Source organism: Hypanus sabinus, chromosome 31 (genome assembly GCF_030144855.1).
Source record: "Hypanus sabinus isolate sHypSab1 chromosome 31, sHypSab1.hap1, whole genome shotgun sequence".
Classification (NCBI taxonomy): Eukaryota; Metazoa; Chordata; class Chondrichthyes; order Myliobatiformes; family Dasyatidae; genus Hypanus; species Hypanus sabinus.
The window spans coordinates 8,325,328-8,343,435 of NC_082736.1; positions in this window are offsets into that span (position 1 = coordinate 8,325,328).

Here is an 18,108-nt window from a genome sequence, read left to right on the forward strand (position 1 = left end):
TCCAGAAACTGTATGTAGATGGTCCACCAGGGAGGGGGCATATTTGCCATGGTATTTGTAAATGATGCTAGCAAGATGATTCGAGTTTACTTGTGAAAGATTAACCGATTTTAATTCTGGAGGTTTTTAGCTGGTTGTTCACAATAATATGCTTGGGCCTGAAGATGAATGATTGTCAGTTTGTGATGGAATTGGGCAGGTGTCCTTGAGAATAATCTGAGAGCTAATTTTACTGCGTCTTACAGGATGGAACTGATTCCTCCTGTTGTTTGACATGTGAGAGTCACTTCCCGCCGGTCAGAATTCAGGAGTCCCCTGTCCCTGTGAGTAAGGCAGAGAAGGACTGGAATATTCAGGAAGTTAGGGTGATGGGAAATGTTGTATATGGGTAAAAATATAAGTATTACGTTTCAGCTGTTTTCATGCTCCCTACGCTATTTCGCAGCTGTGTGTAAATGAAAACAAAGTGACGATGAGTTGCAAAGCAAACTCTTGAAAATAAGCAGATGCTCGTAATGCAAAACAAAACACACAACTTGATTTAGTCCATTGCGGGACGAAGAACATATGCAGTTAAATATGTTGGTTAAACTGCCCTCACAGTAATTCAAGAAGTGCGATCTGAACAAAATTTGATCAATAAAACAAGGGAAGGGTAAAGTCTATCTCTGGAATAAGTATGTCCTGCATATGTGACTGCTTAAGAATAGTCAACATTTGACTCCAGGTTCTGTAAACTTTACAATACCTAGAGCTTTAGTGCCAGGATATAGAATCATAAAACTCTCAGCACTGTGCATTGAGCAGAGGAATCGGTCATGAGCAGCATTGTAGTCTACCTTTAAACAGTAGTACAATCACAGCACTTCAAGGACGGAAAATTATACATCCCTGATAATGGATTGCAATTCATTGACACCATCTATCCTCTCAATCTCACTTGTCATCTCTAAGGATGTAACAGAGAATTGACGAAGGAGAACCTTGAATGCTGTGTGCTTTAATTTGCAAATGATTTTGGAATGCTGCCTTCAGGAGGACACGGAGCGACAACTCACGGCTGAATATCGACGGCTCCTCTGTAGAGCTCATTAAGAGCACCAAATTCCTTGGTGTTCACCTGGACGAGAATCTCACCTGGTCCCTCAGCACGAGCTACATAGCAAATGCCCAGCAGCGGCTCTACTTTCTGCGAAGGCTGAAGAAAGTCCATCTACCATCCCCATCCTCATCACATTTTACAGGGATTGTGAATATCCTGAGCAGCTGCATCACTGCCTGGTTCGGAAATTGTACCATGTCAGATCGCAAGACCCTGCAAAGGAGTGTGAGGTGAGCTGAGAAGATTATCGGGGTCTCTCTTCCCGCCATTACGGACATTTACACTGCACGCTGCATCCGCAACGCAAACAGAGTTATAAAGGATCCCACGCACACCTTATACAAACTCTTTTCCCTCCTGCCGTCTGGGAAAAGGCAACGATGCATTCGGACTCCAACGACCAAACTACGTAACAGTTTCTTCCCCCAACGTATCAGACTCCTCAATACCCAACGCCTGGACTGACACCTTACAGCCCTGTTGTCTTGTGTATTAGTTATTGTAATGCCTGCACTGTTTTGTGCACTTTTTGCAGTCCTAGTTAGGTCTGTACTCTGCTGTTTACTTCTTTTTGTGCTGTTTTTTTAACGTATTTCAGTCTAGTTTTTATAGTAAGCCATGTACCACCAACGTTTTCTCATTTTTACTATGTACTGTACCAGCAATGATAGTCGAAATGACAATAAAAAGTGACGTGACTTGATTTGAGAAAGAGGAGCATAAACGAAGGCAGGATCAGGAAAGCTGAATAAACAGCAGCGATGTCTTTGACTGTGAATTCCACAACACTGACTGAGAATGCCTTAGTGTAGACTACAGGGATCACTCCGGACGTGAATTCTGTGTGCGTTCGTTCCTGTCACTGTTCCCATTTCTGACACATATCCTTGCAAATGAAACAAGAGTCACACCTGCTCCTCCCTCAGTACCATATATGGTCCCCAGCCGTCCTTCCAGGTAAGTCGACACCTCACCTGTGAGTCGTATGGGATCACTTACTCTATCCAGTGCTCCCGGTGTGACCACCCGTATATCGGCGAGCCCTGACACAGTTTAGGAAAACACTTTGCCGAGCACATACATGACATCCACCAGAAAAAAGGGAGATCTTCCAAAGACCAGACATTTTAATTCCACTTCTTATTGCAATTCCACAGCAGTCCATTGCTTCCTGTACTATCTTGATGTGGTCACTTAGGTTTCAGGAGCAGCACGTTATCTTCCAACTTGAACGCTTGAACATTAATTTCTCGAACCTCCGGTAATATCCCCTATTTCCCCAATCCCCATTCCCTATTTCCTCTCTCAACTTATCTCTTTAGTGGTCCATTACTTCCCTCTGGTCATCACTCCCAGCACTTTCTTCTCCTCCATGGACAACAGTCCTCTCCTATCAGATTACGCATTCTCCAGTGCAGTATCTCTTACAGAAATCTGGGCCTTTACTTTAACTTCTTCCTACCTCCCGCAGGATTTACCGATCATCTTGTATTTATTTCTCCCCTCCTATCCCCTCACCGTCTAACTCTAATTCCTCATCTTTCTTTCTTCTCACCAGGCCTGAGGAAGTGAATCGGCAGAAACATCGACTGTACTCTGTTCGATTGATGCTGCCTGGACTGTTGACCTCCTCTAGCATTTTTTGTGTGTTGCTTGGATTTCCTTCATCTGATTTTTTTTCTCTGTGCCTCTTTCCATGCCTCTCTGCTCTTATGTATTTATGTCCCTATCTAAAAAACATCCTACTTCCTTCCGTCTCTGAACCTTGCAGCCCGTTCCAAGGACCCACTGCACCCTGTCTAAAAACGCGACCCGTACATCTTCTTTAAACTCACTCACACTTTACCATTAAATTCAAATCACTACCTCAGAAATCAGTTCTGACCATCTGCCAATCTAAGTGTCTCGTACTTTTCTACCTCATAATTTTGTCACGTCCAATCTTCTCACGAACTGCTTATAAATATCGACTCATTGCTCAGTGCATTGAGAGAGAACAATATAAAACAATATGTGAATGCTGAATAAAATTTAACAGCGATTGTGAAAGCAGTGTGCAAGTAAATGGAAAGGGTACACAGGAGGTTTACCAGAATGCTGCTTGGTTTAGAGAGTAGAGCTAGGGTTTTACTCTTTGGATAGAAGATGAGAGGAGACATGATAGAGGTGAACAAGATAGTAAGAGGAACGGACAGAGTGGACAGCCAGCTCTTTTTCCCAAGGGTCCCTCTGCTCAGTACAAGAGGACATGGCTTTAAGGTAAGGGGAGGGAAGTTCAACGGCTATATTAGAGGAAGGTTTATCACTCTGAGAGTGGTTGGTCACTGGAAGGCTCTGTCTGAGTCAGTGGTGGAGGGGGATACACTAGTGAATGTTAAGAAACTACTAGACAGGTTTATGGAGGAAATTAAGGTGGGGGATTATATGTGAGGCATGGTTTGAGGGTTGGCACAATATTGTGGGCCGAAGAGCCTGAAATATGCTGTACCATTCTATGTTCTATGTTCTAAATTATTAAGTGCTGCATCATAACGAGGTATATTGCGAGGTCGTGTCCATCCTATCACACTCTGGTACAATTCAATGGATAAAACAGCGGAGTTGAAGCTATCCATGAGCCGAGACTACGTTCTGTCATATAGATTCAGCCGGATAGAGGAATGGTGAAAAGAGAATACCAGAGGCACATGACAACTTTTTGTCTGGAGTGTGTAAGATTCACTTCTCGTTGACCATATGTTTACATTGACTCGAGCAACATCTTTGGAACAAAATGGTTAACTAACTAACTAACTAACTATCTAACTAACTCACCAGATATAATGTCGTGGCTTTGATTTCATATTGGGTCACTGGTTTTTCATTTGGAATCTATTTGGTTCCACCCCACGTTGGAAATAGGAATAAAGCTGAACAGGGAGGATCAGCGATAACAGCCTTAAATGGTGGATCATGCTAAAACGGCCGAATGGCTATAGCCAACCGTTGTATTTTGTGTTCCAGTATCTATGTTGTGTGCTCAAGACGTGATATACAGGGTGTATTGGACTTCTGAACGATGGAGTTAAATGGGGATGTAATTCAGAGATATGGCGTCCTGGACTCAATTCGCAGTCTCTCCATGCCGAAGTGGTAAGCTTGAATTTTAAGCAGTGACGGAGGAAGTACCTTGTAGCGGCGGGGTCATATACTTTCTAGCGACAGAGTTCCATGAGAGAGATATCTAACATGATTAACTCAACTCCGATAATTCCCCCGCTGTTTTCCGGATGGGCTGCTCTTGCGGACACAAGACATAAAAAGCTCCTCCGAAGAGAGAGTAAGGTCACCATGTTCCTGGGAGTGCATAAAATGGGCGACCTAATCCGGTCGCTCAAAACCGCCACTTCAGTCAAGAAAGCACTGTTGCGTCACCACTTCCTGAGCACATTGATGCCAGCGAGGCTTCCGCAAACCGAATTCTGACTATTTTCTTTTACAAGAGCAGCACTGGCAGTGTTCCAACCGCTTGCTTTTCCATGTGTTTCGCGATTTGCATGGCATATGACGGCAAGACCCTACAAAGCATCGCGAGGACAGCTAACAGGTAGAAGATCATTTTCACAGTGAGCCACAATAAGTTGCGGACTTCTCAACACTGACGGAATTCTGATCTTCATTCGATCATATGGCCGGATTGCGAAGAGAGCAAAACCTTGGGATTGGACAAAATCAGTCCAGGTGTGTGAGTGTTTTCGCTGCTGGACCCCACACTGTGGACACTGCTGGTTACATCGAAGTCTCTCCAAAATTACACACACAAAATATCGGTTGAAACAACCGGGTAAGTTGGCATTTATGTAGGATCTCTTTCTGCAATATTGACTATTTCAGACTGTTTGCTGCCTGCCCTGATAATTTCTTATAGCATTCTGTGTGTGTTGTCCTCTTCATTTCCAGCATTTTCAGAATCTCCTGTCTTTATAATCGAAATAACTATCCGAAGACAAGCAAAGGAAGACAAAGAGGCATAGAAAGTCCTCTTTCATTCCAATCGAACAAGCAAAAACGGGCATTCGCTGGAATTCCCATGTCTTCCCAACCCCACCACAACACTTTGTAATTCCATGTCTCTCTGGCCCAATTTCTAGTCCTTGGGTCCTCGGAGACTCTATCTACCCGAAGCCTCCCTTCCAATCAGGCGCTACCAACCAGCATCCTCCCTCCGATCCCAGTTCTCATCCATGCCGAGTTTTCAACATCCCCTCCGACCTTCTGCTCTCTGAGGCAGAATGTTCTGTTCTCCGTGAGAGCCACACATTTGTACCCTCTTCCCGCACCTCAGTGAGCTCCCCGTACGCCACGTCGCTGAGTTCTTCCGTTAACACTATGTGTGAACTGATTTCTTCCGTAAGGACACTTCACCCAGCATCGATACCCTTTTCTCTCGTCGTCAACCTGGACAACCCGCTCAGGCCTTCAGGCTGCTCTGCATCTGTTGATTCCCAACTACTCACAGGGCATCAACCGTATTGACTTCAACAATCCTCTCTTCAATACCCATTCACAGACTTCCGTAAGTTCTGCTTTTCTCATTTTTTCCGCACTAATACTCAACTCACCATCAAACACGCAGATAAGGGTGTGCTTGTAGTAGTAGTAGTAGTAGTGGCGGACTGACTCTAGCTTGCTACTAGCGACAGCTGCTTGACACCTCTTTTTACTTAGACCTCGAACAATACTACACTAAGGGGCAACAGGCCATTTCTCCAAAATCATCAGTGACCTTATTAACTCTGTCGATCTCCCATCGACTGAACCGAACCGCACAGTTCACTTACCCCGCACCTCCCGTTTCTACCATCTATGCAAGATTCACAAACCTGTCTGTCCAGGTAATACCCATTGTTTCTGTTCGTTCCTGCCCACTGACCTCCGCAAACGGCGAGACAAGTTTATCGGCCCTCGTTCGGTCCCTTCCGACCTACAATACTGTCACTCCACACGCTTGTGATCTTTTAAATGTTTTCAGGTTTCATGGCCCCGATGATAATATATTCAATATCAATGTCTAGTCCCTGTATGCCTCCACTCCTCACCAGGAAGGCCTCAGAGCTCGTCGCTTCCATCTGCACACAAACAACTCTCCTTCCCTGCCATTCGTCTCCTTCTGGCAGAACCCGTCCTCACTGTTAATAAATTTTCCTGCGACTCCTCTCACATACTTCAAACAAAAGGTGCAGCCATGGGCACTCACATGGGTTCCAGCTGTGACTGCTTATTTGTCGGCTATGGGGAACAATCTATCTTCCAGCCTGCATAAGTAGCGCTCCCCATCTTTTCTTACGCTACAGCAACTACTGCATTACTGTTGCTTCCTGCACCCATGCAGAACTCATCTACTTCATCAGATTTTCCTGCAACTTCCACCCTGACCTCAAATTTACCTGGCCAATACCGAGAGAGTGAAAAGAATATTGTTCATACTATTCATGGATACCAGCATATTGCAAAATGACTTCAAATCAAACGAGGTGAAGCAATAACAAAATGCAGAATAAACTGTAACAGTGACAGAAAAAGCATTGCGCAGGTAAATGGTCAGGTGCATTATCATAACGATGTAGATTGTGAGGTCAAGTTGCTATCTTAGCCTACTAGGGAACCACTCAATAGATAAGTGCGGGTCAGAAACTATCCTTGAGCCGTGGTACATGCTTTATGGCGCTTGTACCGACTGGTGCATAGAAGAGGGGATGCATGATATATTCTTGTCAGTTGCTTTTCCTAGAACCACGTCCTTTGAAAGTACGGACATGCCGAATCTATTGTGGTTTTGATTTAATTTTGGCCTTCGATAATTCAGTTGGAGTCTAATTAGTTTCATCTGACATAGCTTATTATGGGTCTCGGAAGAGAACTGAACATGACGATCAACTATATGGTGGAAAGATTGTTTCCAACTGCCGTCCCCTGTGTATCAGTATCTGTTTTGTGCTCAAGGCTTGAATTACAGGGAGGATTAGACTTCTGAAACTTATCGAGTGCAGTGGTGATGAAGCTCAGTGTCAGAGCGCATTCTTTGCATGTATAAGGTCTCGAGTTCTATCCGCTTTGATTGTGTTTGATTTTTTAATGAACAAGGTATAGGGAAGTTTCCTGCAAAGGATCGAGTCCGTCGATCTTTAACGAGCGAAAATCAGCATATGCTTGAAATCCAAACAAAACACACACATGCTGGAGGGAATTTTATTTTTTTATGTCATGTCGCAAAGGTAGTAACCAGACAGGTCGACTGGGAAAATCAGGTTGGTACTGGAGCCCAAGAAAGGGAATATGTGGAGTGCTTCCGAGATGGATTCTTAGAGATGCTTGTACTGGAGCCTACCAGGGAGAAGGCAACTCTATATCCAGTCTTGTGAAACGTGCCGGATTTTATAAGTAAAATCAAGGTAAAGGAGCCATTAGGAGGTAGTGACCATAATATGATAACATTCAATCTGTAATTTGACAGGGAGAAGGAAAAATCGGAAATGTCAGTATTACAGTTAAACAAGGGAGACTATGGAGCCCTGAGGGAGGAACTAGCCAACGTTGACTGGAAGGATACCCTAGCAGGGATGACAGTGGACAACAATCGCGGGTATTTCTGGGAATAATGCAGACGATGCAGGATCAGGTCATTCCAAAGAGGAAGAAAGATTTTAAGGGGAGTAGGGGACGACCATGAAGCGGAAAAAAATATTTAAGAACAAAGTTGGGCCCTTGAATGCAGAAACGGGTGAAATTATTATGGGAAGCAAGGGAATGGCTGACGAGTTGAACAGGTACTTCGAATCTCTCTTCACTACGGAAGACACTGACAATCTCCCAGATTGTATAGTGGCCAGAGAATCGAGGGTAACGGAGGAACTAAAGGAAATTGACATTCGGCAGATAAAATAGTGTTGGGTAGACTGACGGGACTGAAGGAAGTTAAATCTCCAGGGACTGATGGTCTGCATCCCAGGGTTCTTAATTAAGTGGCTCTAAAATCGTGGACGCATTGCTAATCATTTGGTAATGCTCTATAGATTCATGATCCGTTCCTGAGGATTGCAGGATGGCTAATGTTATCCCAAATTCTAAGAAAGGAGGGAGAGAGAAAACCGGGAATTAATGGCCAGTTAGCCTGACATCAGTGCTGTGGAAGATGCTGGAGTCAATTATAAAAGACGAAATATCGGCACATTTGGAGAGCAGTAACAGGATCGGTCCGAGTCACCATGTATTTAAGAAGGGGAAATCATGCTTGACTGACCTTCTGGAATTTTTTGAGGATCTAACTATGAAAATGGACAAGAGAGAGCCAGTGGATGTAGTGTACCTGGACATTCAGAAAGCCTTTGATAAGGTCCCAGTAGAAGACTAGTGGGCAAAATGAATGCACATGCTATTGGGGGTAGGGTACTAACATAAATAGAAAATAGGTTGGCAGACAGGAAACAAGGAGTAGGGATTAACGGGTTCCTTTTTAGAATGGCAGACAGTGGTTTCAAGTTAGGAAAGGGGAAGTACAACGTGATCGAGGTGTTCTTGGGCATCAGTCACTGAAAGTAAGCATGCAGGTACAGCAAACAGTGAAGAATGGCATGTTGGCCTTCATAACAAGGGTTGTTGAGTAGAGGCGCAAAGATTTCCTTCTGCAATTGTACTGGGCCCTGCTGAAACAAGACCTGGTGTATTGTGTTCAGGTTTGGTCTCCATATTTGAGGAAGGACACTCTTGCTATTGAGGGAATGCTGCGTAGGTTCACAAGGTTGATTCCCGGGATGAGGCACTGTCAGTTGTTGAAAGATTGAAGCGACTGAGATTGTATATCTTGGAATTTAGAAGTATGAGAGGGGGTATGATTGAAATATATACGATTATTAAGGGATTGGACACGCTAGAGGTAGGAAACATGTTACCTATTTTGGGTGAGTCCAGAACTAGAGGCCACAGTTTAAGAATAAGGGCAAACCACTTAAAACAGAGTTGAGGAAATCGTTTTCACCCAGCGAGTTGTGGATCTATTTAATGGTCTGCCTCAGAAGGCAGTGGAGGCCATTTCCCTAGAAGCTTTAAGAAAGATTTATATAGAGCTCTTAATGATGCCGGAGTCAAGGGATATGGGGAGAAAGCAGGACAGATGTACTGATTGGGGATGATCAGCAATGATCACAGTGATTGGTAGTGCTGGCTCGAAAGGCCGAATGGCATAGTCCTGCGACTATTGTCTATTGTCTAATGGAACTTGGCAGGCAGAGGGTATCTATGAAAAAGTGAACAGTCGACTTTTCTGGCGGAAACCCTTCAAAAGGATATAGAATGGATTGGACAGTGAACTCCAAATCTCCAGCCATAGAGATCTGGGAAAGTGATAACCGATATGGATAATCACTTCCTGCGCCAGTCACTGTTCATACCTCATCTGCTGCTAGATTTTCCTGGTCCCTTGCTGCTGAAAATAAAAACATTCCCTGACCTGAAGAAAAATTTCACCTCTTCCCCCAATCTGAATAAACCCGACACCGACCTGCAGTTCATTGTGGAGGAGGAGGAGACGTCTGACATTGGCGTAGGAGCTATTGCCTCTCAGCGCTAGGCAGAATTTGACAACGTACCGTCTCCTCTCACCGCCTCACACGCATGGAGCAGAATTACGATGTCCAAAACCGGGAGATGCCGGCTGTGAAGCTGGCTCTGGAGGAATGGAGGCTTTGGCTAGAGGGATCTTAATCTGGACTAATCACAATCATCTGGTATGTATCCGCAATGCCAAGCGTCAAGATCGTTTGTCCCTGATTTTTTTCTCAATTTTACTCTGTCTTTCCGAACCAGTTGCAAAACTGGAAAACCCTCCCCAGAAGATTTCCCTCCTCTGAGCTCCCTGACGGCCCCGTGGTCATCCTCCCTGATCACGGTCTCGTGGGTCATTGGATCCATTGTGCAAGTTGCTCAACAGAGCGAGGCAGTCCCTAGGCAATGTCCCACTCACCGTGTTTATGTTCCCAGCACTGTTCGCAAACAGGTATTGCAGTGGGGTCATTCTCCCTGGTTATCCTGACACTCTGGAACCAAGCGTACTCAGGCAGTCAGCAGGCGGCGGTTCTGCTGGCCCTCAATGGGAGATGACATCCGTAACTTCGTCTCAGCCTGCTCTATCTGTGCTCAAGGCAAGAACTCTAACAGGTCACACGCTGTTCGGTTACAACCCATGTCATATCCCCGAGGAGCACATTGCCCTGGATTTTGTCACCGGTCCTCCTCCATCAGATGGTAACAGGATCATTCTCACAGTAGTTGATCGTTTCTCCAAGTCTGTATTCTTCATTCTTTATCTAAGCACATCCTCTGCCAAAGAAACATCCAAACTACTCAGACCGTATGTTTTTAAATTACATCGTTTAAATGTAGATGTTGTGTCAGACAGGGGCTCTCAATTGACTTCGAACTTCTGGAGGGTATTCTGTAATCTTCGAGGTGCCACTGTGAGTCCGTTCTCAGGATTCCACCTGTAGACCATGACCAGACCGAGCGAGCCAAACAACAGCAAGAGTCTGTTTATTGCTGAGTCTGGTCTCCCTGAACCGATCTGCGTGGAGTCAGCAGTTATCTTGGGACGAGGGCGAAATAAATTCTCACCCCTCTTTATCGACCCGTCTGTCCCCTTTCGAGTTCTGCCTTGGCTACCAACCTTCAAGGTTTCCTGCCTGGAGAAGGAAGTTGGCGTTCCATCTGCCATTGCATTCATCCGCCGTTGTCAGCGGACTTGGAGCTGCAGTCGCTCTGCCCTTCTCCGTGCCTCTGCTAGGACAATGTGTCAAGCTGACTGCCATTGCTCCAAGGCCCCAAGCTATCGCCCGGCACTGCACGTGCGGCTTTCAAATGGAGACCAAGCCCTCAAGATGGATTCCCGCAAGCTCTCACCTCGCTTCATCTGCCTCTTTCCCGTTGCTAAAGTCGTCAGCGCTGTTGCCTTCCGACTCAACCTCACCTCCATTCTTCACCGCATTCATCCCACCTTCCATGTGCCGCACATCAAGCGTTTCCTGAGACACCCTCTGTGTCATGTCACCACCACCACACCCTCTCTTCCCAGATCATCGATGGTGAGAGAGAGAGAGAGAGAGAGAGAGAGAGAGAGAGAGAGAGAGAGAGAGAGAGAGAGAGAGAGAGTGATAGAGAGAGAGAGAGAGCGAGACAGAGAACGAAAGTGAGAGAGTGAGAGAGAGAGAGCGCGAGAGAGAGAGCGAGAGAGAGAACGAAAGTGACAGAGTGAGAGAGAGAGAGAGCGAGAGAGAGAACGAAAGTGAGAGAGAGAGAGAGAGAGAGAGCGCGCGAGAGAGAGAACGAAAGTGAGAGAGTGAGAGAGAGAGAGAGCGAGAGAGAGAACGAAAGTGAGAGAGTGAGAGAGAAAGAGTGAGAGAGAGAGAGAGATCGCGAGAGAGAGAGCGAGAGAGAGAACGAAAGTGAGAGAGTGAGAGAGAGAGAGAGCGAGAGAGAGAACGAAAGTGAGAGTGAGAGAGAGAGAGAGAGAGAGAGAGAGAGAGAGAGAGAGAGAGAGAGAGAGAGAGATGAAGAGAAAAGAGGCGAATTGTGAGTGTGAGATTTGCTAGATCGCCAGACTGGTTGGACTCGGAGGAAGGGCAGGGACGATCGGTGGAGGTCGATAGGGACCGATCGGCCTATGAGTGAGCTCCAAACTTGTGCAAAGTCTGTTTAATATGATTTGGACCCCTTTACCTATTCGTTTCTCTACTAAACATGTAGTCAAAGTAAGAGTAATAAAGCTTAATTGTTTAATCGCATCCGGTGTCCTGTTAGTTATTTCGGGGTACTGATGTGTACCAGCGGACAAATCGTGCAGCATCTACTCGAAGTTTGGCCAGGCAGGTGGTTATCACCCATATTTAGCCGCTAGGCGAAGCGAGAGTTACACAAGCATACTTCGAACATCATCTGATTGGTAGAAGGAAGCGAGTGTAAATGAAATGATCCTTGTCTGGTTGCTGCCAGTGATTAGTGGTGTTCCACAGGGGCCGGTGTTGGGACTGTTTTTTTTCATACTGTTTCACAGCTGTCAGTTCTAGGTCTACACAAATTGGCTGATCATTCCTATCACTCCAATGTAACCGAAAGGACACATACCGCAAATTAACAGCCCTATGATGCAATCTTAGATTAGGCAAAGCGAGATCTTTTTCAACTTTTGCAAATGACATTTACTAATTCTTGGTCTTTTATTATCCCAATTGAAAGATATAATAATAGAATCAATCCGATCAAAACACTTCTTAGTCAAAAAACACAGCAATATTATGAAATAAATATAAAAATGTTGGTAAAATCATCATTTTATCTACATGAATACTACCAACAAGTGAAAATGTAAGTGGGCTCTATCTAATAAAAAAAATACTTCATACAGTCCACTAAAGGAGGAAAATTGGCTTTATAAAGATCCTTATATTTTTTAGTAATTATAATACCTAAATATCTAAATAAACCCTTAACTTTAAAAGGAATATTATCGTATATAGAGACCGATTCATTTAAAGGACTTAATTCACTATTACTAAAATGTATTTTATATCCTGAAAAGTCTCCAAATTTGCCAAATAATTTTAGCAAAGCAGGAATAGATACTTCAAGCTTAGATATGTATACTAAGAAAGAATTACAAGAGCCTCACTTCCCACAGAACCAAGTTCAGGTATGGCCATCACCCTTCAACAATCAGGCTTTGGAAAAAGAGGAGATAATGTCTCTCAGCGCAACAATGAATTTCCATTCAGGGAATTCACAGCTCATATTATTGATATTTACCGTATATTAATAATGATCATGCTTTGTTGTTTTTTTCTTACACAATTTATTCTCTTTGTTGTTCTTTCTAAATCGTTGATCTGTCCGTCTTTGACTTGTATAGCTTTTCATTGATTCCACTGTGTTTCTTTGTGGTTACTTTAAATGCCAGCGACAAAATATATATTTTAACGTTTGTAGTTTGACAACAAATTTACTTTCAACATTGAAATTCACAGAAAATATTTTGGGAGGACAGGTGGAGTAATATAGGACTTTTCTCTTTGTCACGAAGCAGGATGAGACGTGACTTGATGAAGGTATACCAAATGATAGGAGACATCAAATGACGGGACATCCAGACATTTTTGTTCCAAAGTGGAAGTCGGGAAAACAAGGAGACGTAATTTTAAATGATTGGAGAAAAGTGTAGGGGGAGTGGTGATGTCTTGGGACTACTTTTAAATACATAAAATGGGTGGAATTTGTAGCGATACCACGCACAACGACGTGCAATTTCCTGTTTGAACAGCAATGAGCATGTGCGGCGTTTGCCAGAATAATTCAGCATGTGGCACGTTTAAGTTGTGTTTGTTCATTTATGTTAATACATGTTATATAATTCTTCCAGAATATGATTCTTAATTGTTAATCCACGGACAATGAAATAGGAGTAACATAACATGGTGTCAGAAGTGCTTTTGGACGAATAAAACGGGAAAAACGAGAATCAAAGATAATCGAAAAAAAAGAAGAAAACAAAGTTCGAACGATAATCTGTGATGTGGAAAGCATACAATTCTCACAAACAAAGAAGTAAAACTGCCACTGACTGGCAATGTAGCGGAGAATTGGGGAATGATCAACGAACAGTTTCTACTGTACTTATCGGCCAGCGGTTATGAAGACAAATCGAAAAACAAAAAAAACAATGCGGAATCCAAAATGACACAGTAGAGGCATACAATAATTGTGGCTTTGAAAATGGAGATAATTTCATTTTAAAGTCAATAATGGACAGATTTGAAGTACTTCGAATACCGAACTATAATTTAACGTATGAGAGGTAAAAATTCTTCTTGTGTGAGCAGAAAGCTCTTGAAACGATTGATCAATTTGTTACAGAGTTGAAACACCACCGTAAAAGATGCGAGTTTTACAGAACTCCTATATTCGCTTTTTAAAAATAAACTGGTTTGTGGCAGTCGAGATAATGCTCTGACAGAATACTTTTCACAGAGTAAGATTTACATTTTGCAGAAGCTGTGCAAAGCTTCTGAGTCCATAATTCCGCAGGAGGAAGATTGTTTTGTTGGAAAATACAACATACACACTGTATAAAATCGCGAATATGTCAAGAAATATAAAACCCACGGTGAAGAAGACAGCATTTGAAAAAAAAATGTTATGCACTCGTTGTGCGCTGGAACACAGTCTAAATCAGTTGTAATATTAATAATTTTTCTCGCTGTTGTAGAAGTAGAAAGAAGGAAAATGAAATGAAGCAACACATACATTGATTGAAATGAAAGTGTGGACTTTAATATACATGTCCTTTATGAAAAAGCTGGCATGGAGAATATAAAATCAGTAGCTGCAGGTGTCTGAGACGACGAAACAGGAGGCCATTGATGTTGTGAGAAAACAATGGCAAGAATTGAGAAGTTTTATTGAAATGATGAAGTCTGAAGAAAAGAAAATTCGCATTACATTACAAATGGAAGTGGGAGGAATTAGGAAAGATGCAGTCCAATCAGAAGCAAGGAAGCAGATTGCTGAGGAGGACAGGGTGAACTGTCAACCATAAATCCCAGATTCTTGCCAGGATACATGTGAGAGTATACCAAATCGTTTAGTAGAGATACATGAAGAAAAGCTTAAAGAAGAAAAGAGGAAGCACAAGAAGAATCATGACACAGAGCGAAGAACCAAATACAGAGATTCGGTTAGCTGATATAGATTTGTTTATTGTTTAATGTATTTATTTGTTTTTATTTTTACGGAAAATAAGAAGTGATTCTTCACAGATTCAGTTAAAGAATGCAGATGAGACAGAACATGTAAATAAATATAAGGGAACGCGAGATCAATGTGTACCATTTAGAAGGTCTATTTGTGTTCGTAAACAGACAGACGGATTGGAACTTGTTGAATTATGTATTTGTTTTGATTAATGTTGTTTTTTTTTCTTTTTAAGGAAGTGAAAATCCGGTGATATCAAGGGCAAGAAGCGTCAGTTACTGGTTAGGCAACAGTGAGCAGGCACAGGGTTTGCCAGAATGATTCAACATGCGGCGGGTTTCCATTGTGTTCGTTTATTTCTTTTAGTAAAAGTATTTTTTTAATTATTCCAGAATATGATTCGTAATTGTTAAATAACATAACAGAGTTAACTGCTAGGGATGGCGGAAAAGGCAAATGCATGAGGGTTACATTGTAACTTGCACTGGGGCATGCCCCTTCCAATTGATGAAACTCAGTGGGAGACCATTTTGATAGCCATCATCCACAAAGAACGACACAAGCTTGGGGGGAATTTGCTGTACTAAGGGCAAGCTAATGATCCCCTACCACCTTATACTTCATTCGCACCTTCCACCACCTTTTTATCCGAAACTTTCATCTATTATTTTTCAGTCTTGTTAAAGGGCCTCAGACAACAATGTTGGCCGTTTACTACTTTCGATAGATTCTGAATTACTCCAGCAGTTTGTAGGTGTTGCAAGTAAATGATAAGGTTTAGGCAGGACCTGGGGACAGCAGAGACCGGGAATAGCTGTAACACAAACCTGAGCTGTGAGAGTGATTCAAAGTTCAAATGGTTTATGTGAAGGGCAAAGAGAAGAATCCAGATCTAATAATATTGCATGATCAGAAATGTTGCAAATGGAGTCAAAAAGGGAAAAGAAAGATAAGGAAAGTTTAGATAGCGGGAAAAAAGCAATGCCCTTGATGAATATACAGCAATATGCAAATTAAACAGGCAATCAGTAGTACTGAATGATGGCTGCGGAGAGGGACTGACTTTGCTAAGCAAGCCAGGAGAGAATAACTTCTACATACTTTAAAAACAGAAGGGGCACTTAACAGAATGCAGGAATGTTGAAAGCCAATGGTGGAGGAGTGAATGTATATCTGGATCCAGAATACGCGACCTAATCAGCACATGAATATTTGAAATCAGTTTTCACCAAACATAAAGTGTTGCGGGAAAGAAAGATCAGGAAACATGCCCGACTATTCCACGCACATTGCTAACAAGTTGCAGGGAACATCTGGACTCTCACATAACACATAGGTGGATAAATAACCAGGACTGGGTAGAGTTCATTCCAGGTTATTCAAAGAAATCTGAGCTTTTCAAAGGGATCTTTGTGGTCTATTTTTATTTACAGATGTTGATGCAGAGAAAGGCAGATGAGTCAATATTGTTCACTCTTTTAACTGGGGCTATATTTGACAATCAGGAAACTACACAGTTGACATAAAAAATCGGTGCAGTTGTCGATAGTGAGAAAGTTTGCCAAAGAATTCAACAGAACATAAACCAGCTGGAAATGTAAGCAGAAGAATTGCAAATGAAATGGTGTACTTTAGGACGTGAAATTTCGAGCTTTTGTTTTTTTTTCAGGAAAGACAAGAGAAAGAGCCGGACAGTGCACGGACACTTGTGGCTGCTCCCCTACACGTTTTGAATAATGAGGGGGGAATAATCTCTCAGGGTATACCAGCAGCAGCCAAGCTGATGGCACTGTCAGTGTCTCTATGCGCAGTCGGTGCGACCGAGATCAGGCTGGACAGTATAGGAGAGAAGTCTCAGATTCTGTGGCTATGAAGGAGTTCCAAGGAGGGTGTACTGCCTCTTGAGTGTCAGGGTCAGTAATGAGTCAGAGCGGCTGCAGAAAATTCTAAAATGTTAGTGGTGCATTTAACTTGCTAAAAAGAAGGTGGAGCTTGTACACTGTCAGGGAATTAGGAAACAACTGATATAGCAATACTTCATAAACAGTAATCTCTAGATTACCCCTTGTACCACATATATGATGAGGATAGAAACTGAATGTTGATTCAGATGAGTATTTGACTACGTGGCTGAAACAGGGAGCAAAATTGAAGTTCTTGGATTACTGCAATTTCTTCTGTTGTGGGAAGACTTGCACACAGAGATGGATTGCTCCTTAACTGGAGGGGGACCATTATCCTGTAGATTTGTAAGTGATGCCCAGAAAGGCGTAACCCTGAGCAGGCGATAATACTTTTGCCAATCAGAGCAAATTAAGTCAAGAGAATGGAAAGGAGCACAGACAATGGAAAGGAAATACATTTGGTTTGAACTGCATTTGCTTCAGTATAAGAGGTTTGACAGGTCAGATTGATGAACTCAGTTTTGACTGCTGGATGACTTCTTTATATGTATAGGTCAAAGTCATGGGTGACAGAATTAATGGCTCTTTGGTCAAGTTTGCAGACATTTCGAAGATAGATGGAGAACTGATAGTCAGGGAAGCAGGAGATCTGCTGAAGCACAGAATGAAAGAATGGTCAAATAAATAGAAGATGGAATATCATGCATGAATCTGTATGTCATACAAAAACAAGCAGTAAAGATGTGGACTACTTTGTAAGCAGGTTTAAATAATAATAAAAAAAGAAAAGTAAATAAGAACAGCTGCAATGAGACTTGGCAGTCCTCCTCTTGGAAGTGACACCTGCACTGTGAGTCCGGAATAAGGAAGACAAATCAGATGTTAGCATTAATTTCAAGAGGACAAGTATACCAATGCAAAATCTTCTCATAACGAATCAACTTACTTTCAAGGACATCACATCTCATATTCTCCATATTTCTTGCTTGTTTAATTGTTGTTTCTTCTTTTTGCATTACCGCAGTTTGTTTTCTACTTCACTCTGGTTGAGCACCTTAGATAGCCAACTTTTCATTGATATTGTTAGATTTATTATCGAGAGAATAGATAACAGTTACTATTCTATAGTTTTGCTGTGTATACTGGAAAATTAATCTGAGGGTGGTATGTGGTCATATATATCTACTGCCTTCAATCGTTATTTTCCTTTGTAAAGATTAGCTTTATTTGTCACAAGTACATTGAAACGAAGTGAAAGGCATCTTTTCCATTTTTACTTAAATGCTGTCTGTTTGCCTTAATCCCAGGACAGTAAACCACCATAATCGGCAA